The sequence below is a fragment of the Ursus americanus genome, chromosome X (genome assembly GCF_024610735.1).
Source record: "Ursus americanus isolate L20-20 chromosome X, mUrsAme1.1.p, whole genome shotgun sequence".
Taxonomy (NCBI): Eukaryota; Metazoa; Chordata; class Mammalia; order Carnivora; family Ursidae; genus Ursus; species Ursus americanus.
In genome coordinates this window covers 93,400,376-93,422,232 of record NC_142164.1, presented here as the reverse complement: position 1 = coordinate 93,422,232, position 21,857 = coordinate 93,400,376, and the positions used below count along the sequence as shown (strand labels likewise).

The 21,857-nt window shown below is 41.2% G+C and overlaps 1 long non-coding RNA gene and 1 pseudogene across 1 annotated transcript in view; one reads left to right on the top strand and one right to left on the bottom strand.

The window, feature by feature from the left end:
* Positions 1-367: 367 nt before the first annotated feature.
* LOC123803768 (uncharacterized) overlaps positions 368-21,857 on the bottom strand; it is a 170,572-nt gene continuing 149,082 nt past the window's right edge. Inside the window, exons 7-8 of the long non-coding RNA XR_015723264.1 lie at positions 3,180-3,236; positions 368-1,192 (exon numbers count right to left, since the gene is read on the bottom strand). This is a non-coding gene — a long non-coding RNA (uncharacterized LOC123803768). The remainder of the gene's footprint in view (positions 1,193-3,179; positions 3,237-21,857) is intronic.
* Positions 19,059-20,099, top strand: LOC123796258 (melanoma-associated antigen B16 pseudogene; annotated as a pseudogene).

Sequence of the window (21,857 nt, the reverse complement as noted above, 5' to 3'; positions counted from 1 at the left end):
TTTTCTTCTTTTTATGGTCCCTGATGATTTTTATCTTGTTCCTTTTGGCCTGACTCTACCATGTTTTTTCTAGTTTCAAGCATTACCATTTACTATCTCCTTGGATTAGAGGCATGTGTCAAAGTGTGAACTCACTGCACCTTTCTGATGAGAAATCAAGCACTGTTTTATAAAGGATAAGAAACACATATACCCTTATGTACACAGCCAGAGTATATTATCTGGTTCTTAAAGAATTAAACACAGAATTTGGGCTTGAAACTGGGTCTCTCTATATCTATATATAATGGCATATAATATATAAAATTTCAGGAACACACAGACACATATATGTATATATGTGTGTGTATACACATACACAGACCATTTGAAATTGCTGAAATAATTGTATGAATTTGAACGGAGTGGTCCTGATCTATGAATCACCCATGGCATCCAAGGCAAGTACAACAGTACCAGTAAAAGTTCTGGAAAAGGAGTGTCTTGCTATGGGTATTATTAGTTGCTATCCTACACAAATATCTTTAGAAAGAAGAGAAACAAAATATTTTCAAAAGAGAGAAGTTCATTTATATTTTAGCTATTATGAATTCATTTTCCAAGACATCTTAATAACAACATTCATCACCATAATAACATCTTCATTAAATATATGCCCTTGAGTTTTCTATGTTGCAAAATATAATAATGATAACTTAAGGGGCCCTGTTCACTAAGAAATAAAAAACAAGAACATGGCACAAAAATCAAGCAGAATTGATGATAGTTGGGTTTCTTCATATACAGATGAAGCTTAAAAAAAACTTTTTTATTTGTTTCCGATCATATTTAAAGTATATTTCTATTTATAATTTTCAAACATTTATAAAAAGAGTAGGTATCAGAGAGATGGCAGGGAAGAAAAAGAGTCAGGAGAAGACTATACCAAGACCAGAGACATGGCATCCTGGTGACTAAATGCCATGGCTGCTGAGACACACTCATGGGTAAACTATCTGAGGTGGACATATGTCCATGACGTAATTGCGATGTTTCTAAAGCATACATTTGAATACTCAGTACAGCAAGGCAAGAAGCTAGACGTGCAGCCAGGGACTGAGTGCGTAATACTGCCAGTGGATGTATGTCAAGGCGGGTTCTTCTTTGGTCCTCCACTCACCACTGTTTAGTCACTCACAGTTACTCTTTATTCCTAAAATATACACACGTTTAGAGATTTACGAAAGTTTCGATCTTAGCCTGTATTCCTGAGGAATGGTGGAATTGTACTGTGTTTTTTCTTTTTCTGCATATATTTTCAGCAGTCTGCCAGGCATATCCACCTACCTATGCATTGAAACCTTTAAATTTTCCTATCCAGACCCAATCGTCCGCCTTTTCCAATTTTTTAATCTCAGAGACAGGGGGTGAGACCTTCCTTCTCTTTCACCTGTCAAATCCAATCAGGAGCCAGAAATGTCCCACCATTTTTAGCAGCCAAGGCCTTTCTACAGTGTATATCACATTGTTACTACTGCCACTATTCTAGTTTATCTGGACTGTCTGTTAAACCAACTTGTCCTTTATACAGAGCTAGCCCCCTCGCACTACATGCCGTGGGTATCTAAAAGTCCAAAGTCTGGGGGGTGCATGTTCTGGAATGACTGAGTAGAGAGCTTCCCAAATCCCCTCTTGAGAAACATAAAATAACTGGACAAATTTGTCAAAAAACAGCCATATAAATAAAGGCTGGTAATTGGCAAAGGCATACAACACATTGAGAATTACATATGAAAAAAAAAAAAAACTGTATCTCGGTAAGAACAGTGAAAATCTGTGGCATTTTATCCAGAGTCCATTTCCACCAAATGCCCCCTATTGCCATTTATGCTAATCCGGTGACGATGGAGGTATTCAACTTTTCTGAAATCAAGGGACCTCTGCCTGCTACCTGAATAACTGGGGGTTCCATTTTGTACCTGCTTCCTGAATAATCTGAGATTCTTTTAACAGGTAATAAGAGGAAGGATAAGCTTAAGCTATAGACAATATGTATAATAGGTATGGGTTTATATATTCAGTAAATATTGACTATAAGCCAGCTTGACAAATGTATCTCAGTTAAAAGAGCATCACATAAACATTCATTTCTTACTAAAATGCCCATATTTATATGCATTTTATTTATTTCAAATTTGATTTTGCTCATTTAGGTACCTTGATTTCTTAATGAAATTAGAGTTTATTGAAAAACAAACACTGAAAAACATTATATATGCCTTTGAAATATATGTAAACTGACACTTGACTACCACTGTTTCTTCATTTATTTATTCATTTATAAACTGTCAATGGACACCTACTGTGTGCTACACACCATTACAGAAAGTGGGAGATATATCAGTGAAGAAAACAGACAAATATTCCTGCTTTCATTGATCAAGTGCGGAAGACGGATAATAAATAAAAGAATGATATATGTTAGAAGATTATATGAGTTACTTAAAATTAGAATAGATTGAGTATTTTAAAATACCGTGTATTAACAGAAAATTTGAGGTATAGTAAGGCCAAAAGATCAGCAGATGATTGCCACCAGGAGATAGGTTATTATTTATGGTTTCTCAGAGGAGTGGGCACTCAATGCCATGGGGAGCCACATGAGGAAACACCAGTGTCAGTCATGAGGCAGAGGGGAGAGAGAGGGAACTGTGCCAAGAGCCTTTACTGCGGTTTCCATAAGAAGGTTCTGGCAAGGAGGATAAACAGGCCTAGGACTGGCTAGTTGCTGAGTATTTCAGCAGGCTCTGGGATATAGGGACTATCCCTAGTTGTCTGGTATCTGGCTGTGAAGCAATTAGGGCAGATGGATAGTGGCCCAGAGTGTAGGAGCTAGATAAAGGAGTCATTGCGGGTATCGGCTTTGGGTTGATTGGTTTGCATATGAGAGACACACTTGTGGGCAAATCCTTTACTACTTTTAGGAAATGGCTAGGGCTAGGGAGGCCAGTCCCTCCAAGGTCAGCAAAGTCCCAGACAGCAAAGCCTCAGAATACAGAAAATAAAACATACGGCTAATACAGTGAGTAAAACCAGGACTTCTGAGGCTGGTCAGACTGTATCTTACTGAGAAGCAAGTTTTGTGTTGACCCACAAGTGTAAAGGCGTTCCTTAGGAGCAGGGGTTCTGCACCCACTTACCTCTCATCCAGGGGTCCTGGTGTTACAGCACAATCTCCACACCGACAGGCAGCAACCCTGCCAAGAAGAAGGTAGAATGAGTCACAAGGATACCTGGAGGAAAACCACTTCAGATTGAAGGAACAGCCAGGGCCAGATCACGAATGCAGGAACTCACCTGAAGTGTTTGAAGAGGACATTCTAGCTTGGCCAAAGTGAGGAGAGGATAGTAGGGAGAAATTAGAAAATGAGCTTAGAAAGGGATCAGATCATATATGGCCTTGTTAAAGTTTTTAAATGTTTGAGATTTTACTCTCAGAGAAATGTGGAGCCATTAACAGATTTTAGGCTGAGAAATGGCATGATTCAACGGACTTCCAAGAGGATCATTCTACGTGGTGTGTTAAGACCACACTGTAGGGCAACAAGAGTGGAATCAGGGAGAAGCCTGGGGGAGGCTACCATAGCCATCTGGGAGAGAAACAATAGTGACTGAGAATACGGTGGTTGTGTTGAAAGTATGTTTGTGGCATATATTGCAGAGATGGTTTCACAAGCATACATTTACCCAAATTCATTAAGTTGTATACATTAAATATATACAGCTCTTTTATGTTAATTAGAACCCAGTAAAGTGATTTAAAAAAAGAATTCATCAGATTGTGGATATATTTTTAAAGTGAAACTAGCGGATTTCCTGATAGATTGGGAATGGGGTAGGAGAAAGAGGGAAACTCAGAATAACATCAAGGACTTTGCTTTCAGCAACTAGAAGGAGGGAGCTGGCATTAATTGTGACGGGAAAAAGCAGGTGTATGGGGAAGATTAGGAGTTCAATTTCAGACATGTTATTTTTAAAATGTCTATTAGATATCCAAATGGGAATTATCGAATAGGCAATCGAACATTTTGAGTCTGATGTTTAGGAGAAACACCCATACTAGAGATAGGATTCGGGGTTGTTATAATGTAGATGGTATTCAGGACTCCAGCTTGAAATTATATCAGCAAGGGGAGGAATGAAGAGATAAGAGGCCTCAGGACTGATCCTTGGAGTACACCAGTGTTAAAAAAAAAAAAAAAGAGAGAGAGAGAGAGAAAGAACATTCAATCAAAGGGGACTACAAGTGGTGGCCTGTGAGAATGAAAACCTGGGGACTGTGATTATCCCAAAAACAAATGAAGAAGGCATTTTTAAGAGAAGGAAGAGATCAGCTGTATCAAAATATGCTTACATTTTCAATAAGACTGATTTATACTTAGCCATCGGATATAGCAATATGGCAAGCGGTAGTGATTCGTGGGGTTGTTCCGATTTACGTACTTCATTTATGCTCATTTATGTAGACTAGAAAAACCAAGCAGAGATGACACGGAGCCACATTTACTCAGGGGGTGTTTGGGCTTAGCTGAAACTACTCATTTTTGGAAGTTGACTGTGTTTTCAGAAAATCTAGATAGTCAATAATACACTCTGAAGGTGACAATATATTCAGTAGCCCATAAGTGGTCTGCATTTTCTATCTCATGTGTTCAATATAATTCATTAAACTCAGCCATGACAAGCTCAGCATTATATTACTAGAAGACTAACACCAGAGCCACCTCAGAGTATTTTCATCTAAATTCTGTTGAAATCTTTCCTACTTTTGCCTTTATCATGTCAAAAGTTGGAAGCAACACAAGTCCATCAACAAATTAACGTATAGGTAAAATGTGGTAAAAATGTACAATGAGGGATGCCTGGGTGGCTCAGTTGGTGAAGTGTCTGCCTTCAGCTCAGGTCATGATCTAGGAGTCCCAGGATCAAGCCCCGCATCAGGGTCCCTGCTCAGTGTGGAGTCTGCTTCTCCCTCTCCCTCTGCAGCTCCCCCTGCTCCTTCTCTCTCTCTCTCAAATAAATAACTAAAACCTTTTTTAAAAATGTACAATGAACTATTCAGTCATAAAAAGAAAAGAAGTTTTGATACATGCCACAGCATGGATGAGCCTTCAAGACATGAGGCTAAGGGAAATAGTCAAGACGCGAAGTGACAAACATTGTCTGATAACACATCAAGTATCCCGAATAGGTCAATTCAAAGGGACAGAGAGTAGATCGGAGATTACGAGGGGCTGAGGAGAGGGGCAGTAGGAAGTTACTGTTTCGTGGGTACAGAGTTTCTGTTTGGGATGCTGAAACAGTACTTCATTGCACTGAACTGCACACTTAAAATTATCTAGTAGCGTCTAGCAGTACATTACTTTTTCTCGAGTGGCTTAAAACACATCCGAACAGGTGATCAACTGTAAGAATCAATCACATCGCCCGTGTGAAAAACTCCCACGTAGCAAAATATCCCTCAAAATCACCTTCCCGCAAGGTTCTTGTACTGGGACATGAATTGGACATGAATTGGAAATGTAGACTGGCTGCCCGAAGCTTATCCGGGGAGTGCCTATGACTTTCCAGTTCATCTTCCGTCTTCAAGGGCACAGTTTCATCATAGGAATCACCTTGGCATTTGAAGTCCTCACATGCACCCTTGTTGCTTCACGTAAAGAGATTTAGTGAAGGGAGGTGATCTATATTCCGGGAACCACCTATCTGCTGGTATTCCTATCATCAACCCCTCTTTGTCTTCTTTTAAAAATATCCTGGCTATTGTGGATAAATAGTTAAGGTTTGGGTTTTTGTTGTGCCTAGAGGAAATAACAGAAGCATCAACCCTTGATAGATTCAGTGTTATTAAAAGCCCACCAGGAAAAGTGATTTCCTGGTTGCATGAAAGAGCATTCTGTCCCTTATAATTTATAACTTTTAACGCTGAACCTATTTATGTAGAAGTACCGCAAGCTTAACTGCGCATCACTCTTATTGCAGATGTCATTAATCACGTAATGAGACAACTTGGAGTTCAACCTGTAGAACAACTTGGCCCTGAGGCTGAGGACCACGTCAGTCTTCCATTTGATGTGAGCACGGAGTCTCTAGGGACTACAGAATGAATGCCAGTTTGATTGGTTCCATAATGTAATACATTTTCCCTTAACAAAAACCTTCCTTCATAGAGAATCAACCTTTTAAACTCAATTATGCCCAGTCTTTTCCCAATTTATTTTTTCTCAAACATATTTAATTTATGGCTTTTGGTCCAAATAGTTCCTCCACTATCACTGTGTCACAAACGAAACAAACACGAGCATAAAAACAAATGCTTCTCAAGTATTTGTTTCACCCTGAATAATATTACTGATAATAATGGGCATAACAACTTTATGAGCCATTTTGTGGTCTTACAATTGGGAAATCAAATGAAAGCAAATGTGCCTTCCTTGGGATTTAGTTTATGTGATGTATCTAATTACATTTTCAGGCAGAGTATACTATTGACTACGTGAAAGTTGAATATGGTGTATGTAATTTTCATAACTGGCTATTGGAAACATTTCACTTGGGATTAATTATATGGAAAACTAAATGTGTAATTTTTATTTGAGGGAATAGAAATATCTAAATATGTTTCAAGACATTATGGACCATGACACAGACCATTTTATATATATATATATATATATATATATATATATATATATATATATATATATATATATACGAGCATTGATCATAATGGGAAATGCTTGAATTCTCTCTGTTTTTATCGAGAACCTATGAGAACTAAGGTAGCATCCTCCATAAAGCACCTCCTACTGGTTACTTATGCATTATGGGGTATAAAGTTTACTACTCAGCGGGGACAACTGTAACGACAAGGTAGGAAAAAATAAATTGGGTGGGTAGATGCATGTGATAGTGGGCAAAAATTTTTTTCCTGGTTCTCATCAGGGGAAAAAAAACCCCTCAAGTTACATCATGAGATAATTGTTGTGATAATATCTACCTCCTTCTGAAATGCAAAGATGGATCACATGATATTGCCTGCTATTCTGACACACAATCCAGGACCCTATCTACAGTTTCAAAGAGATTAACTAAAAGTCTTGCAACATTTGAGTGCCCTGGGTTGTGCTCTAATTTCAGCATCCTGACATCCATGATTCCATTATGATACCCAATAGCCTTAGGACCACTCACCACTGACCTGGCTTCTGGCAACCACCCAACTGAGATACAAGTTTGCCTCCACCCGAGAAGAGCCTCCAGGCTTGTCTCTATTTGCACGAGAGAAGTGGAGAAGTGGAAAGACACAGAGGGTCTTCTTATGCCTTTTCTGAAAAGACTGCATCGACAGTGCAATTCAGAATTAGGATGGATGTGAATGCAATTTGGCTTGTTTAAAATATTACCCTTTACCCTATGAGCCTTCATTTGGGCTGTGAAATAGCTTAACACCTGAAAAAAGACTAGTAGGAAGCAGAAACACTTAAGACAGACATAATATCTCTTCTTATTTAGTAAGAAGTTCCTTGTATATATAAAAAACTCAATGTGTCTAAGTTTTGAGGGCCACATAATATCACAACAAAGGACTCCTCGATACCATAAAACAATAATATTTCAAGTCTTTGTTATTCTTCTTTCATTTGTCTTATTGGGCTTATTTGCTTTTTAGGTATGGGACTGAAATCGCTAAGTATATCTGGATTTTCCAGGAGAAATAAATATTTATTATGAAGTTACAGGGAAATTCTTCTTCTAAATAGTTATTATGTCTACTGGGGAATTTCCCTGTTGCCATAACAAGAGGCTTTTAGCATGAAGACGTTTGTCTTTGAGGAAAATGTTACGGTTCAATGTTATGTATTGCTCTGCTACATGCAAGTCTAAACACTGATCCTCAACATGATCTAAAATTTTCTTCAACTTAATATATGAAGTAGCGTTCTCCTATCCATTATTCCAAGTTATAAATCATTATCATGCCAGACTTTAGTTCCCATTCCAAAATGATAATAGTATTGAATATAGGTCAGGCAGTTTGCTCACCATTGTACATGCATCCTATTCTAGTCCCATTTTACACGTAAGTACCGTGGAACTTACAAAGGCTGTGAACTTGCCAAAGTCACCCCGGTAGGAAATGGCAGAGCAGATCCTTGCTCTGAACTACTAAATTCTGTGCTCATCTGCAGGTCATTTAACTTCTGTGGCCTCAGTTTTCTTTTCTTTAAAATCGAGTAGTTGGACTGGATTGCCTGTTATTCTAAAATGTCTTAATTCTGCAATTTGGGGAGACCCTCCATAATTATGCAGAACCAACTACAGAGTTTGACGTACAGAGTTATCAGTTTGATCAACTCTAACTCTGGATTTTTGTCCGTATTATTTGCAAGAGCTTTTATTCTAAGCATCTCAAAGCCCTCCATGTATTTTGTTCAATTCCTATTAGAAGGTTATGATAAAAAGACATCTGCTCTCCCGACTTTCTGTTTATTTATTTTTATTTTTTCTATCTCTAATGAATTGTCAGGGCCCAGTGGGCAAACAGGCTACCTCAGGGAGCAGGGATTGATGAATTTATAAAGAAGGCTCAAGCTGAACAAGTGGACTTTCTAGTCCAAAGCTTTTCCCTTTCAGCAGGTCATCTGCCTCTCAATTCAGAACTTATAGTCCCCATCTGAGCCACAGCTCCTACGTCTGATCTAAATATTCTGGACTCTGGTGGTATGGGGAAATGGATTCAGACCTCACTTGATTAATGACTATACAAAGGATTAATCGAGACCACCAAAGACAAATGTCGAGTCCAGGCAATAATCAGGAAAAAGTAAGGATCAGAGTTTAGAATTAAGCAGGGCGGGGGCAGCTAAGCCTCATTTGAACTCCCTTCTTGCAAAACATATTTAAGATGTCCATTATGTATAAACTGCTCTTTTCATACAGCATTTTTTAAAGATTTATTTATTTTAGAGAGAAAGAGCAGAGGGAGGGCAGAAGGGGAAGGAGAAAGGGTCTCAAGCAGATTCCACACCGAGGGCAGAGCCGGACACAGGGCTCAATGTCACCACCCTGAGATCACGACCTGAGCCAAAACCAGGAGTCGGAGGCTCAGTGGACTGCACCAGCCAGGCGCCCTGCATGTAGCATTTTCTAACATTGCTATATGTTTCTTTTTTTTGCACAGATCCTCTCTCAATGTTTGTGTTGGAAACAATTTGAGGCAAAAGAGATCAGCCAGTATTATTTATTGAGCTACTATATGTTACATAGTTTGTCATTCACTCTAATTTAATTCTCCAGACAATGTTGTAAGAACAACAGAAGTGTATCCATTTTCCAGGTGAGAAAACTAAGGCTCACAGAAGTCACAGAAGAGCAGAACTTAGCTTTGAACATGGTCTTTTTACTACAAAGTCCATTATATTTCTACTTGGTCATGGTATCTACTCCTACATATAACCTTTTTAGATATTTAGAAGGATCCTAAGCCAACAGCAAAATTATAAATGCAAATTAAAGTATCTTAAACATTATCTAGTTCAAATTCCCTTTACAAATGGGGAGCCTGGGGCGCCTGGGTGGCTCAGTCAGTTAAGTGTCCAACTCTTGGTTTCAGCTCAGGTCGTGACCTCATGGGTCATGAGATCAAGCCCCACATCAGGCTCTGTGCTCAGCGAGGAGTCTGAAGATTATCTCTCTCTGCCCCTCCCTCTCCTCATACACTTGCGTGAGCTCTCAAATAAATAAATCTTTAAAAAAAGAAAGAAAGAAAGAAAGAAAGAAAGAAAGAGAGAGAGAGAGAGAGAGAGAGAAAGAAAGAAAGAAAGAAAGAAAGAAAAAAAGAAAGAAAGAAAGAAAGAAAGAAAGAGGGCAGTCTGAGGCCTGAAAAGGTTATGTGACTTGTTCAAAATGGCTTTTTAATAAACACTCATCAGAGGACACGAAAACAGAAAGAAAAACTAGAATTTACTTTGTCTGCCATGAGACCTGACTCCATGAAACACCATTGTTTAGATGTAAGACTGTTGGGGGCAAAAAAAGTTTAAGGGACATACGTAGATGAAAAAAATCCTTGGAAGCTACTGAATCCAAGAACTATTTCAATTTAAATTGTGAAATAAGTGGGTTTTAAAATTTTATTTCCATTCACTGTTAACCACAGGTCAGACAGCCTCCATTAAAGCATAAATGCTACACAATTGAAACCAAACATACGTGAAAATTCCCTGTCAGCTGCAGGAGGGCAAGAGCAATATTAAACACAGCAGTTTGAGTTTACAGGGCTTTTTGTGAAATCCCTAAGCTATAAAACAAAATAATAAATAATCTTGAAAAGTAATAGTAAAAATAATAGACTTTCTGTAGGCCTCATTTAAAATTTCTCCCTCATTCTGGAAAAAATAAATAGATAAAACACTCTGTCGATCTTTGTGTCACACACTGTAGAAGCCGTATTTTCCAGAAGAGGTTTGTGTGCTTGGTGTTCTTGTTTGTTTTGAGTTGCCAGCACTGGGAATTTTGTAGCTAAAATATTTTGATCCAACTGTTTCCGTGAGTCGACAACCCAAGCTATGAGGATAAAGCTGGGCAGTTAAGGAGGCTCACAGGGTCCATGTATATGCCCTCTTCCAAAGTCGCTGTTCACTACCAAACCTCAAAGTTGGACCAGGAAGGAGAGAAATCTGGAATCTTGAACTTCACTTTTCCCAGTAACAAAAAAGAAGTCACATGCTACATTTAAAGCACAATGGAATGAGTTTGTGTGAAATCATCTCTTGTGAAAATTCCTAGGCAGAACTGTAGCTAGTCTGCATGAAGTGTTAGTTGGGAAAAGGCAGGTATAGTCAGATACCTAGGCACAGATCCGAGGAATCCACAGATCTGGGAACCGTAGTGTCTTTCTACTGGAAGTAGAATGCCTGTCCTAGTACTATGGTGAGAAGAACGCACTAAAGACATCCTTGAGTTAGCAAGAGGGCACGACTGGGAACACAGGACCGTAGTATCACGGACCTGCTTTGCGGCGGGGTTTCAGCCCTCTTGTTGGAAATGTACTCATAAAATAAAAACATCCTGCACGGACTCTAAAATAAAGAAAGATGTATTTAGAGTGGAACACTCTTCCTGACTTCCTTTCCAACTTTCCTGCCTGTCTAAAAGAAAAATATTTTCATTTGTTGGTGGCATACCACCATGATTAATTGCCCCTAACCAAGGAAACAGAACAGCAATTCTATGTCTCTTCAAAGCTCGTCTTGTTCAAAAACCCAGAGGAAGCTCAGAAATGTCTCAGTATAACCCATGGCCCTGGCAGCAACAATTTTCCAGCATAAATCTCAGTAGGAAATACGGCTTTCTGTTCTGTTCCTTTCGCTGCTCATGTAGCTTGTTGCCGGGACTAGCAGAAGTCTCCTGGACAGTCACCCTAGCAGGCCTTGAAAAGAGTGCTTCCGCTTCCCAATTCTGTCTGTATGAGGACGGAAAACAAGGTAGCCGATGCTACCGATTCCGACCTTGACTTGTACCCGACCTGTTCTTAGTCCCTGTTTTCCTGACCAGAGCCAGGATGGTGGACAAAAACTGGGAACAGCACGAATGTCAGACATTATACTCAGAGCATTAGGAATTAGACTGTCTCAACTAACTTAATTATGGCATACTATACAGCACAGGGGCTGCCTGGGGTCCAGCTTAGATAAATGAGGGAGTCTTTTCCATCTGTAATTGGTCTGTCAAAACCGGTTTTTAGCAATAATGCAACATACATAATGGGGGGTTCAGATGCCAAACGCTCCTGTCACATTCTCGCAGCTGCCAATGCAGGTGGTGTTTACCCCAAATCCATTTCCCCCCAGGATCACCATAATTGGTACTTAGGAAAAAAAAAAAAAACCCTACCTATTTGGCTTGGATTAACATTTCCAATGTGAAGGTCTGTTTTGTGCAAGATTTATGTCCCTTCCCAGTATAGCCCTGGCCTTTTGGATGAAGTAAACAGTTCCCCAGTGAAGAGCAAGCCTTTCCCTAATGCCAGCCCTGGGCCGGATTTAACCTCTAATTCGGTCCACAGAGACCCAGGTGTGATTTGAGAATTTGCATGTGTGCCTCTGCCTCGTTGGTAAGCCAACAACCTCTCATTGTTGGCCGTGGCTCTGCTCACGTCCTTGCTCTCCCAGCACTTGGTGACACTTCCTCTACAAACTCATGGACTTTTCCATCCAATCATGATATATCCATATTATGGGCAGGGAAATTAAATTTTCTTTCTTAGTGAAAATGACCTAATTAGGACTTGTGTAGTGCTCTATTTTTATTGAAAGGGGACAGATCTACTAAAATAGAACCATTAAAAATCTGTCTCTTAAACAGTAAACAAAAAGCTTTCTTAAGACTTTTAGCTGTACTGGGGCGCCTGGGTGGCACAGCGGTTAGGCGTCTGCCTTCGGCTCAGGGTGTGATCCCGACGATCCGGGATCGAGCCCCACATCAGGCTCTTCCGCTATGAGCCTGCTTCTTCCTCTCCCACTCCCCCTGCTTGTGTTCCCTCTCTTGCTGGCTGTCTCTATCTCTGTTGAATAAATAAATAAAATCTTAAAAAAAAAAAAAGACTTTTAGCTGTACTATCAGAACCTTAATCCTCCCACAATTTATTCAGATTAAGTTAACTCTTATTTTCTCTCTAAGGAGTCCAAGTGGGACTTCCATGTGTTTTCGCCGTGCAAACCCTTGTGACGGTATTTCTCAAATGAGCAGTTGTGTCCACTGGAGTTAAAAGTGAAGAGGTCAGTACGATATCTTGAATGAGTGAAGAGTAAAGAATGAGGGAGTAAAGAGTGTTCTGATTTGTCTGGCTGGGGATGCAAATTTCATTAATTTGAGGAGCAGAGCCTTTTCTATTTCCATCTTCCCGGGTTTTAAAGTAGGCTGAACTCCTCAAAGAGAATCTTGAGGTTTAATACAGACTTTCAAACTTTTTTCCTCCTTTTTGGAAGCTGGGGCTGAGTCTCTGGTTTCTGGTTGCCTGGGTGTGATTCCTGCTTTTGTCTTTTTCTAGCTACAAGCCCACAGTCATGTTAGTAAACCTAAGTCCAAATCTCCCCATTTGTGAAATCAAGATGATTGCAGTCCCTAACTCACAGGGTTGTTTTGAGGATTAAACGAGAAATGAAATGAGATCATCTTCGTCACAGCACTAGGCTCAAGCACATTGTCAGTAACTGTTTCTTGCTGTTGTGTATCTCTGGACATAAAAGGTTGTGGATTTTTCCTAATAGGGTCATGGAATAAGTTCGAGACACACTATCATGGAGCCATCAATATCTAAAGAGAAACAAATGACCCATGAGGTTTAAGAAATAATCAAACAAAAATAGGTCTTAGAGCAACCTAATAATGGGGTATTTTATAATAAGCTTTTCCGTGGCCTCTCAGAGTAAATATAAGTTAAAATTGCCTTCATTTTTTTAGGCAATGAGCAATAAATTCATAATCTCTATTTTCTACGGCTTCTCCATTTAAGTGTGACCTGGTAGGTTAACACTGATTATCTTAAGAATAATTAGCTTATCAAATCTATTTTTATTTTTTTTCATAATACCTCTATGGGGAACTTCATCAAAGTCTAGCATTCAAATCTGCTTCCTAGGATCTGGCTGATAAGAGGAGGAAAAACCTTAGGCTCACTCTTGACCAGTGGGAGGCTTGCTAAGTCCCCTCAATATATATATACACATATACATATGTATATACACATACATATATATGTACATACACATACATATATATGTATATACACACGTATATGTGATTTTTAAAATGCACATATATATCACAAATTTATGATGTGAACATTAATCCCGAGTTAATCCTGAGGTAGAGATAGTTGGTATTCCAGTAAGATGTGAATTAAAACCACAGAAGTGAAGATCTATGCAATGAAAAGGGAGAACAATAAAAGTAAAAAAGTTACAAACAACAATAACAATAAAACCCAACAAGCTGAATCCCACCAGAGCTATATAAAAATAGGTTTAGTGGTTTCATCTATTCAACATTCTCTTCTTGAATGTCAACTATTTTGCTAGAGTTTGGGAATAAAAATGAAAAGGATTTATTTACGAACATTCATATAAGAGATTACCTGAGTAATCTGCCCAGGCTTAGGTCTGATGAGTAAGGCCAGACCTTGAACATGTACTTTTCTGTCGCTAAAGTCCACTGTTTTTCCCACCATACCAAGTTGCAGGCGCCGCTGGCATCCAGTCATGATTCTTCTCAGAGCCCTCCCCCTAACTCTGCGCATCCATCTAGCTTCTGCGCATTCTGCTGCGAAATGCTGCACCTCTGACCTTGAAAGGATTGCTCTTGGACACTGGAGTCTCAATCCCTGAACACAGAGTCAGAAATGTCTTGGAGCCCCCCATGCCTCGCTCCCTCACCCTTGTGCCCCACAATCCCAGAGTGGGGCATAGCCAACGAGTGACTGGTGTGGGAATTTAAAAGCCCAGTTCCTTTGCCACAAGGCAAGGCAAATTCTGAAGTTTATCTTATGCTCCAGAGCTCCCCACAGGATCAGGCTGAGACCTCACCTAGAACCAGATCTTTGCTTGGCTTCTTTTTCTTTTCTATCATACTGCCTCTACCTTCTCATTGGTTTTACCCTGGGCACATTACCACACAAATTTTCTTTCAGGGTCTGCTTCTTGGACCCTGACTTGAGACACCTATGTTATGATATAAACTATATATATATATATATATATGTTTTTCCCCACTGTATCTTCATCTAGATTTTAACCACACTAACTACAGGATAATGGGAATGTTATTAAGTGAGATTTTTAGATTGCATTATGAATATAGAATTAAAATTAGCCATTTGAGATAATTATTTAATCAGTTAAATGTGTGCATACTTTAATCAGTGACCTTGACCAAGTCATTTCATCTGTTCAGGTATCAGCTTTTTCCTTGGAAAGGTAAGTGTTATTTGTCCACAGACATGTGCATATTGAATATAGTATGCACCAGGCCGTTTTAGGACACAAAACAATCACAGACTAATTAAACAACCGGCTATATAAACAGTATCCACGTTTTGACTGTTTATCAATCTCAGGAACCAAGAGAAAGTAATTTAATGCTTTAAGTTACTTTTCTCAATAGAGCAGATTTCCAGTAACAACTGTCACGTCTTATAGAACACTGAGTATATTACAACAACTGTGATTACAAATCCACTTGTTACATTTAAAGGGAAAAAATTTCCTATTTCAGCTTTTTGACTTACTGTATAGCATGGCCATTGTCAACTTTATTTACTATGCTATTAAAACACATCATATTAAGCAATTTCAGAATTCTAACCATTTTATTTTTATCTTTTTAAAAAGACTTATTTATTTTAGAGGGATGGAGCACACGAGCGGGGGAAGGCAGAGGGGGAGAATCTCAAGCTGACTCCCTGCTGACTTTGGAGCCTGATGCAGGGCTTGATCTCATGACCCTGAGATCATACCCGGAGCTGAAACCAAGGGTCAGATGCTTAATCAACTGCACCACCCAGGGACCACTCTACCCATTTTAAAGTACATCTGTTTTGAAATGAGACATAGCTCGAACTCAAATACTATAAAAAATGAAGGACGCATTAATTCCATGTAGTCCATGAATAATCTTTTACTTCAAACCCCCAAACATGTAAGAAACAGAGAAATTAAATCTAATTTATGGTAACAATATAGTCCATGAGAATAGATAAAAAGAGTGAAACAAAGGCATAAAAGGTGGATTCTGTCTTACTTTCATATTTGTCTCAGAAATGTAAATAAACAAATTCATAGGGCTTTATAATGATTCCATAGCAAGATGGATTAGGTTATGAAATCATTTTACCCAAAGACAGCACAGCAATAAAATTGTAAGCTCTCAAAGAGCAAATGGGAAATCCCTCACTGGATTTTGTGCTGGGGCCTTTGGACATAGGTGGTAGGTTACCCTATTTTACATATGCTTTCCAATACACTGCTGACTATTTCATCACTGTCATCAATAAAGCTTTGTAGACTGAACTTGCAGATCAAAAAATGAAAATGCAGAAGTCAGTTTATAAAACACCAGAAAGGTACAGATAGCAGTACTCAACCTTTTGTTTCTCACATTTCTCATGACCCATGGAAAGAATGGCCTACTAATTCTTAAGAGCGATACCTAGCACACTAACTATACATCTCAACACTCTTTCCATTCAAGAAAATATCTGAAGACAAATATGCATGAGAGTTTCAATTACAGAGGTAGCCATCTATTTAACTTTTTAAATTAAAGAGAAAAATGGCAGATCTATATATAGACTGCTTGTAAAGTCTAGAAATACAGACAATATATAGAATGCCATCAAGGACATCTTCAATTTTCAAATAATAAGAAAAATTATCTGGTTTTCCAAGCTTTAAGGCCCCTCTGAAGATTGGTTTGGGACACTCCTCAAGACAGATTATCAATTGAATAAAAAAGCAAATAGCAAAACAGTATGTACTTTATTATTACATTGATGTAATTTACAAAAGCTTGATTAAGTCAATTGCACAATTATATCCATACGAAATTTATTCCTAATAAGGTTATATGGTGGTGCAGGTGACAGGATTGAAAAGGCAAGAGAGAATTGTTTTGACTGTATTGTTTGAAATGTTTGCAGTGAGAACGGTCATTGAACACAACTCTGATCAATAACAAATCATTTGCAAAACACTTCAACACCTCCCTATGCTCCATATGTGCCTATACAAGGCTTTTCCCTGTAGAACATAAATCTTATAGAAAAGAAGGCTCCCAACTGGCTGGAGAAGGGACCCCATGGGAAGCCATGTGTTCTTTATGTGCTGTGCTGCAGCTTCACCACCTACTGTGTAGCCTGGAACCTGGACTCAATCTCTACGAGAATCGCAGTGGGGCGAATACAAAGACTGGCAAGGAGGTGGCATTGCTTAGAAAGTAATTAAGCAAAAAGACTGGAGCCAAGGTATGGACCCTAAGTGAGGACTACAGGAAGCTCTTGCGGCAGAAGAGGACCTCTTAAAGCTCCGCCCCTTAAAGGACCCCTTAAAGCTCTAAGAGTTCCGCCACCACTGTTGGCAATGGGAGCACCAAAATAAGTATGAGAGTCTCTCTCTGTCCAGCCTCTTGGGAGTCTGACAGTGATGAGGGTCTTGGTATATGGGGCACAACATCAATTCAGAGGAAGGAGGACTCCCTGGCCCTGAAGGGATTCCAGGTGCCGACACTGAATGAGGTTAATTACCCCGGAACATAAGAAGCCCCACAGAACCTTACTCCTGCTCTCGGCACTGGGAGGACCCGGACACAGGTTGGGGGGAGCCGATGGGGAGCAGGAGCGGAAGGAACGGCCCCTAACTTCCGCTTTCAAAATTTCGTCGGTGAAGGCCGGTACCGAAAGGCGCGGCCTCCACCGGCCGAAGGAGAAGTCCTACAACTGGTCAAGTGAGGATATTGAATGAGGGAGCCAACGACACCAGAATAGAGGGGTCCCACTGAGTAAAGCTCTGTCTCTTTTCTCAACCCAGAAAACCCCTGAAATAACGGTCAGACTGAGGCACCCACTGACAGGGCCTCAGGAATCCGAGGGTGGTGAGGGCCGCGATCTGAGGGGGGTGGCCACAAGTCAACAGATGGAGGACTGAGGGGCCCCTTAGAGGTCTACTGTCAGCCCTGGGTGGATGAAGGTGGAGCTGGGGGGGGGGGGGGCGTGCCCAGCAGTGCTTTCTCCTTACTTTTCCTTAGGCGTCTGAGTGCGGCCTCCGGTCAGCAGAGGAGGAGTGCCAGCCTCTACCACAGTCAAGGTAAGATGTTCAGTGAAGATTGAGGGAACATCCACTCCATACTGGAAGGGACTACACAGATCCCAACCCCCGTCGTCACCCCTGGGAGGTGTTGGGCTGGGGTAGCTGGAATCGGCATCCACTGACTCTGGTTGGAGAATGAGGGTGGGAAGTACATTGTTCTGAGGGAGGTCTCAGTTCAGCAGAGGGAGAAATGGCAGGCCTGCCAACTCTCAGCGTAAGACTCTGAGCAGGGCGGATACGACCACCCACCTCACAATAGAGGGATACTCTAGATATGAGCGCAGTCCCTGTTGTGAGCTCTGGGAGGCTCTGAAATAGCCATCAGACTGGGCTGCCCCCAACTTCTACTTTCGGTTTGTTGGGAGGTGAGGCCCTTCTGAGAGAGGCGGCATCTAGTGATCAGAGGGAGGAGTCTCAGACCCTCCCAAGAGTCAAGGTCAAGTGCTGAGTGAGAAGGCCCTTCAGAACTGGTGTCAGCCCGGAGAGGGGGAGGGAGTGGCCGGAAGTGACTTCCCCTGACTTTTGCCTGGAGAGTGTGAGGATGGCGAAGACATTGTTTGAGAGGTCCAGCCTCAAGTAAGCAGAAAAAGGAATCCCAGGCCCTGCCATGAATCCAGGTAAGATGCTGAGCAGAGACTGGAGGGAATCACACACTCCAGAACAGCGGGAGCTCTACAGAGCCCTATTCTTGTCAGACTGGGTAGGCCCTGGAATAGCAGACAGACTTGGGTGCCTTCCAACTTTGGCTTTGGGAGTTTGAGGACTGTTGTCTCAAGTTTGTCAAGTTTGTGTTTGAACAAAGACAGAGGGGGCCACTCACTCTAAAATAGAAAGGATCCCACAGAGCCTAACCCTACCTACCCTGCTGTCAGCTGTGGGAAGCCTTGGTTGTGTCAGCCGGCTGCACCCTAAGGAGCCTTCTCACTTCCTCCTCCAGCTTCTTGCAGGTCAGGAAAGGAGACCTGTGAGGCTCTAGAGTACTGTTCTCAGGAAAAGAAGCGGGGGGGGGGGGGGGGAGACACTATTCATCAGAGCTGCCACAGTTGAGTTTACCAGATGAGGCCACTCACATCCTCCCTTTCTCCCTAGGTTGTGGTCCCCTATCATCTACCCTCCTGCCCATATTTCTGCCTGCTACCACTAACAGAAGTGAGCATGTCTCAGGGTCAGGAGATCCCAAGCTGCACACAGGAACAACACGATGCCCCCAGTGAGATCCAAGGCCTGGAGGCTGCACAGGTCTCCAAGGCTGTGGAGGAGACCTCTCCCTCCCCTTGTCCTGTGATGCCTGGCAACATGGAGGAAGCTGTGGCTGCTGGAACATCCAGTACTGCCCAGAGCCCTCAGAGTGCCTATCCATCTTATGCTGTCCTCACAGCCATCTCACCCAGCAAATCAGATGAGGGCTCCAGCAGCCAAGAAAAGGAAGATAGTTCAGCTTCTTCATCAAGGTCCCTGTCCGACTTTGAGAACTTCCCCATAGATCCTCTAGATGAGAAGGTGACGATGCTGGTGCAGTTCCTGCTGCACAAGTATCAAATGAAAGAGCCCATCACAAGGGCAGATATGATTGATGTTATCAAAGTGTGTAATGATGACTTCCCTGAGATCCTCAGGAAAGCCGCTGAGCGCATGGAGTTGGTCTTTGGTGTTGATATGAATGAGGTAGACCCCACCAGCCACAGTTATGTCCTTGTCAACAAACTGGGCCTCACTTACGATTCGAGGCTCGGTGGTGAGGACAACATGCCCAAGACCAGCCTCCTGATAATTGTCCTGGGTGTGATCTTCATGAAGGGTAATTGTGCCACTGAGGAGGAGATCTGGGAAGTGCTGAATATGATGGATTTATATTCTGGGAGGAAGCACTTCATTTTTGGGGAGCCTGGGAAGTTCATCACCCAAGATCTGGTGCAAGAAGAGTACCTGGAGTACCGCCAGGTGGCCAACAGTGATCCTCCACGCTATGAGTTCCTGTGGGGTCCCAGAGCCCACGCTGAAGCCAGCAAGATGAAATTGCTGGAATTTTTGACCAAAATCCATGAGTCTGACCCCAGGTGCTTCCCATCCCATTATGAGGAGGCTTTGAGAGATGAAGCAGTGAGAGCCCGAGCTAGACCAGCAACCGAGGCGGGCACTAGCGCCATGGGCAGCACCCAGCCTAGTGCTGGATCTGGCAGCTCCTCCCAGCCCTAGGCAAGTCGGAGGCAGCTTCTCCACTTTGTCATTAAAATTAGAAGTCAACCTTCTAAGTAGTGGAGGGCTGGGGTGTGGCTGTAGGGAACACAATGCATTGTGTCCCTCTTCTATACGGTTAACAGGAATGTTTATCTTCTTCATGGGGGGGGGGATTTTGGTTTCAAACGTTGTTCTCTTTAATACACCATTTTATTAGCTTCAGAATCTAAGTCTGTGAATGACACTGGTCATACATTTATTACTATTTATGCAATTTAAGAGTATACGTTTCGTTTCTAAAACAAATCTGTAAAACAGACCATCTTATTTTGTCATCTGGAAAAGGTCAATGATATTCGAATAGGCATTTCTTTGGAAGAGTGAAAGAATTTAGCAGTAAAATAGTTGGGATCAAGAAAAAAACCCTAAAGATGATCAAACGATACCAAAAGATGGTCAATTCTTAGCCTCTCTCAACCCTTTTAATCTGCCGTTCTGTAAAATTAAATGACATATACAAGCATTTGTTTGGATTATTTAAGAATATGTGAGAAATAAATCTTAATAAATTATATCCTATGTACACTGGCTCATTTATTCCCCAAATATTAATTCAGCATCTGCCTTTTGTAAAGCACTGTGTTAATAGTGGGAATGCTGGGATGAACAAGACTCACTACCTGCCCATAGAATTTTAGATTTATTATAAAGACAATAATGGTTGAGTATTCTTTAATACCAAAAGAAAAAGTAAAAAGGAATGAAGAGGTAGGGTGGGGGGTCCATATGAAGGCAGTCAAGTATAAATATCCTGAGACTGGCTGTGGCCTTGGGAAATTACAAGCCCTTCAGTGGGAGGTAATTTTAAATTAAGCTGTAGTACACTGCCTGAGGCTATGGGAGTGGTAAGCAGGGGTCAGACCCTCAAATGGTGTGTCTCAGGGTTGAGAATGGAAAACTGTTCTTAGCGGCTACTTTGGGGTTATGGGTTGACCAGATCCCACCTGGGACAAGAACGGAAGATATCCTGCATTCTTATCCAAGTGCAGTTGAACACAATGCACAAATCAGGTGTTTTATGAACATCACCTTCGAGGAGTTTGTGAGAAATAAGGGTGACATTTCCTTGAGGTGAGATACCTAAAAGCCACTGGGCTGGCACTCCGCCCTGGGCTCCGAGATCGAGAGCCTATACCATTCATTAAGTGGGTTATGTTCAATATACTTTGGCGAGCCCTAAGCAAGGCCTAGATTTTTGGAGGAGGTAGGTGAATGAAAACAGGGATGGATTAGTGGAAGGGCAACTGGGAGGGAAGGAACGAGTTGGTCCTTGACACACATTCTAGGAGTGTGGAGTTGCATTCAGTTGAGAAATACTCCCCCAAGCCCAAATTAAATAATATATCCTCTACTGGGGAAGATTTACTAAGGTTTTCTTGTTAAGCAGCCATTTGAGCTGGTTTGGTGTGCCATGTCCTAGAACACTGCATATTCTCTGACATCTCCTGGGTTATCAAGTCCCAGAGAGGAAGGCACTAACGTCTGGGGTCAAAATCATCATACTAGTAACTGCCGATCATCAAAGACTCAATGCACACAATGCACTGTGCCAGGGGCTTGACATATACAATACCTTCTAATGGTCATGCATGCAAGACAAGGCTGATCAAGCCCATTTCACAGATAAAGAGCGTGAGGCTTAGAAGGTTTGTAAATGTGTACAAATCGCAGGCCTAGTATGTGACAGAGTTGGGACTAGGCCTCCTGTTTGAATTC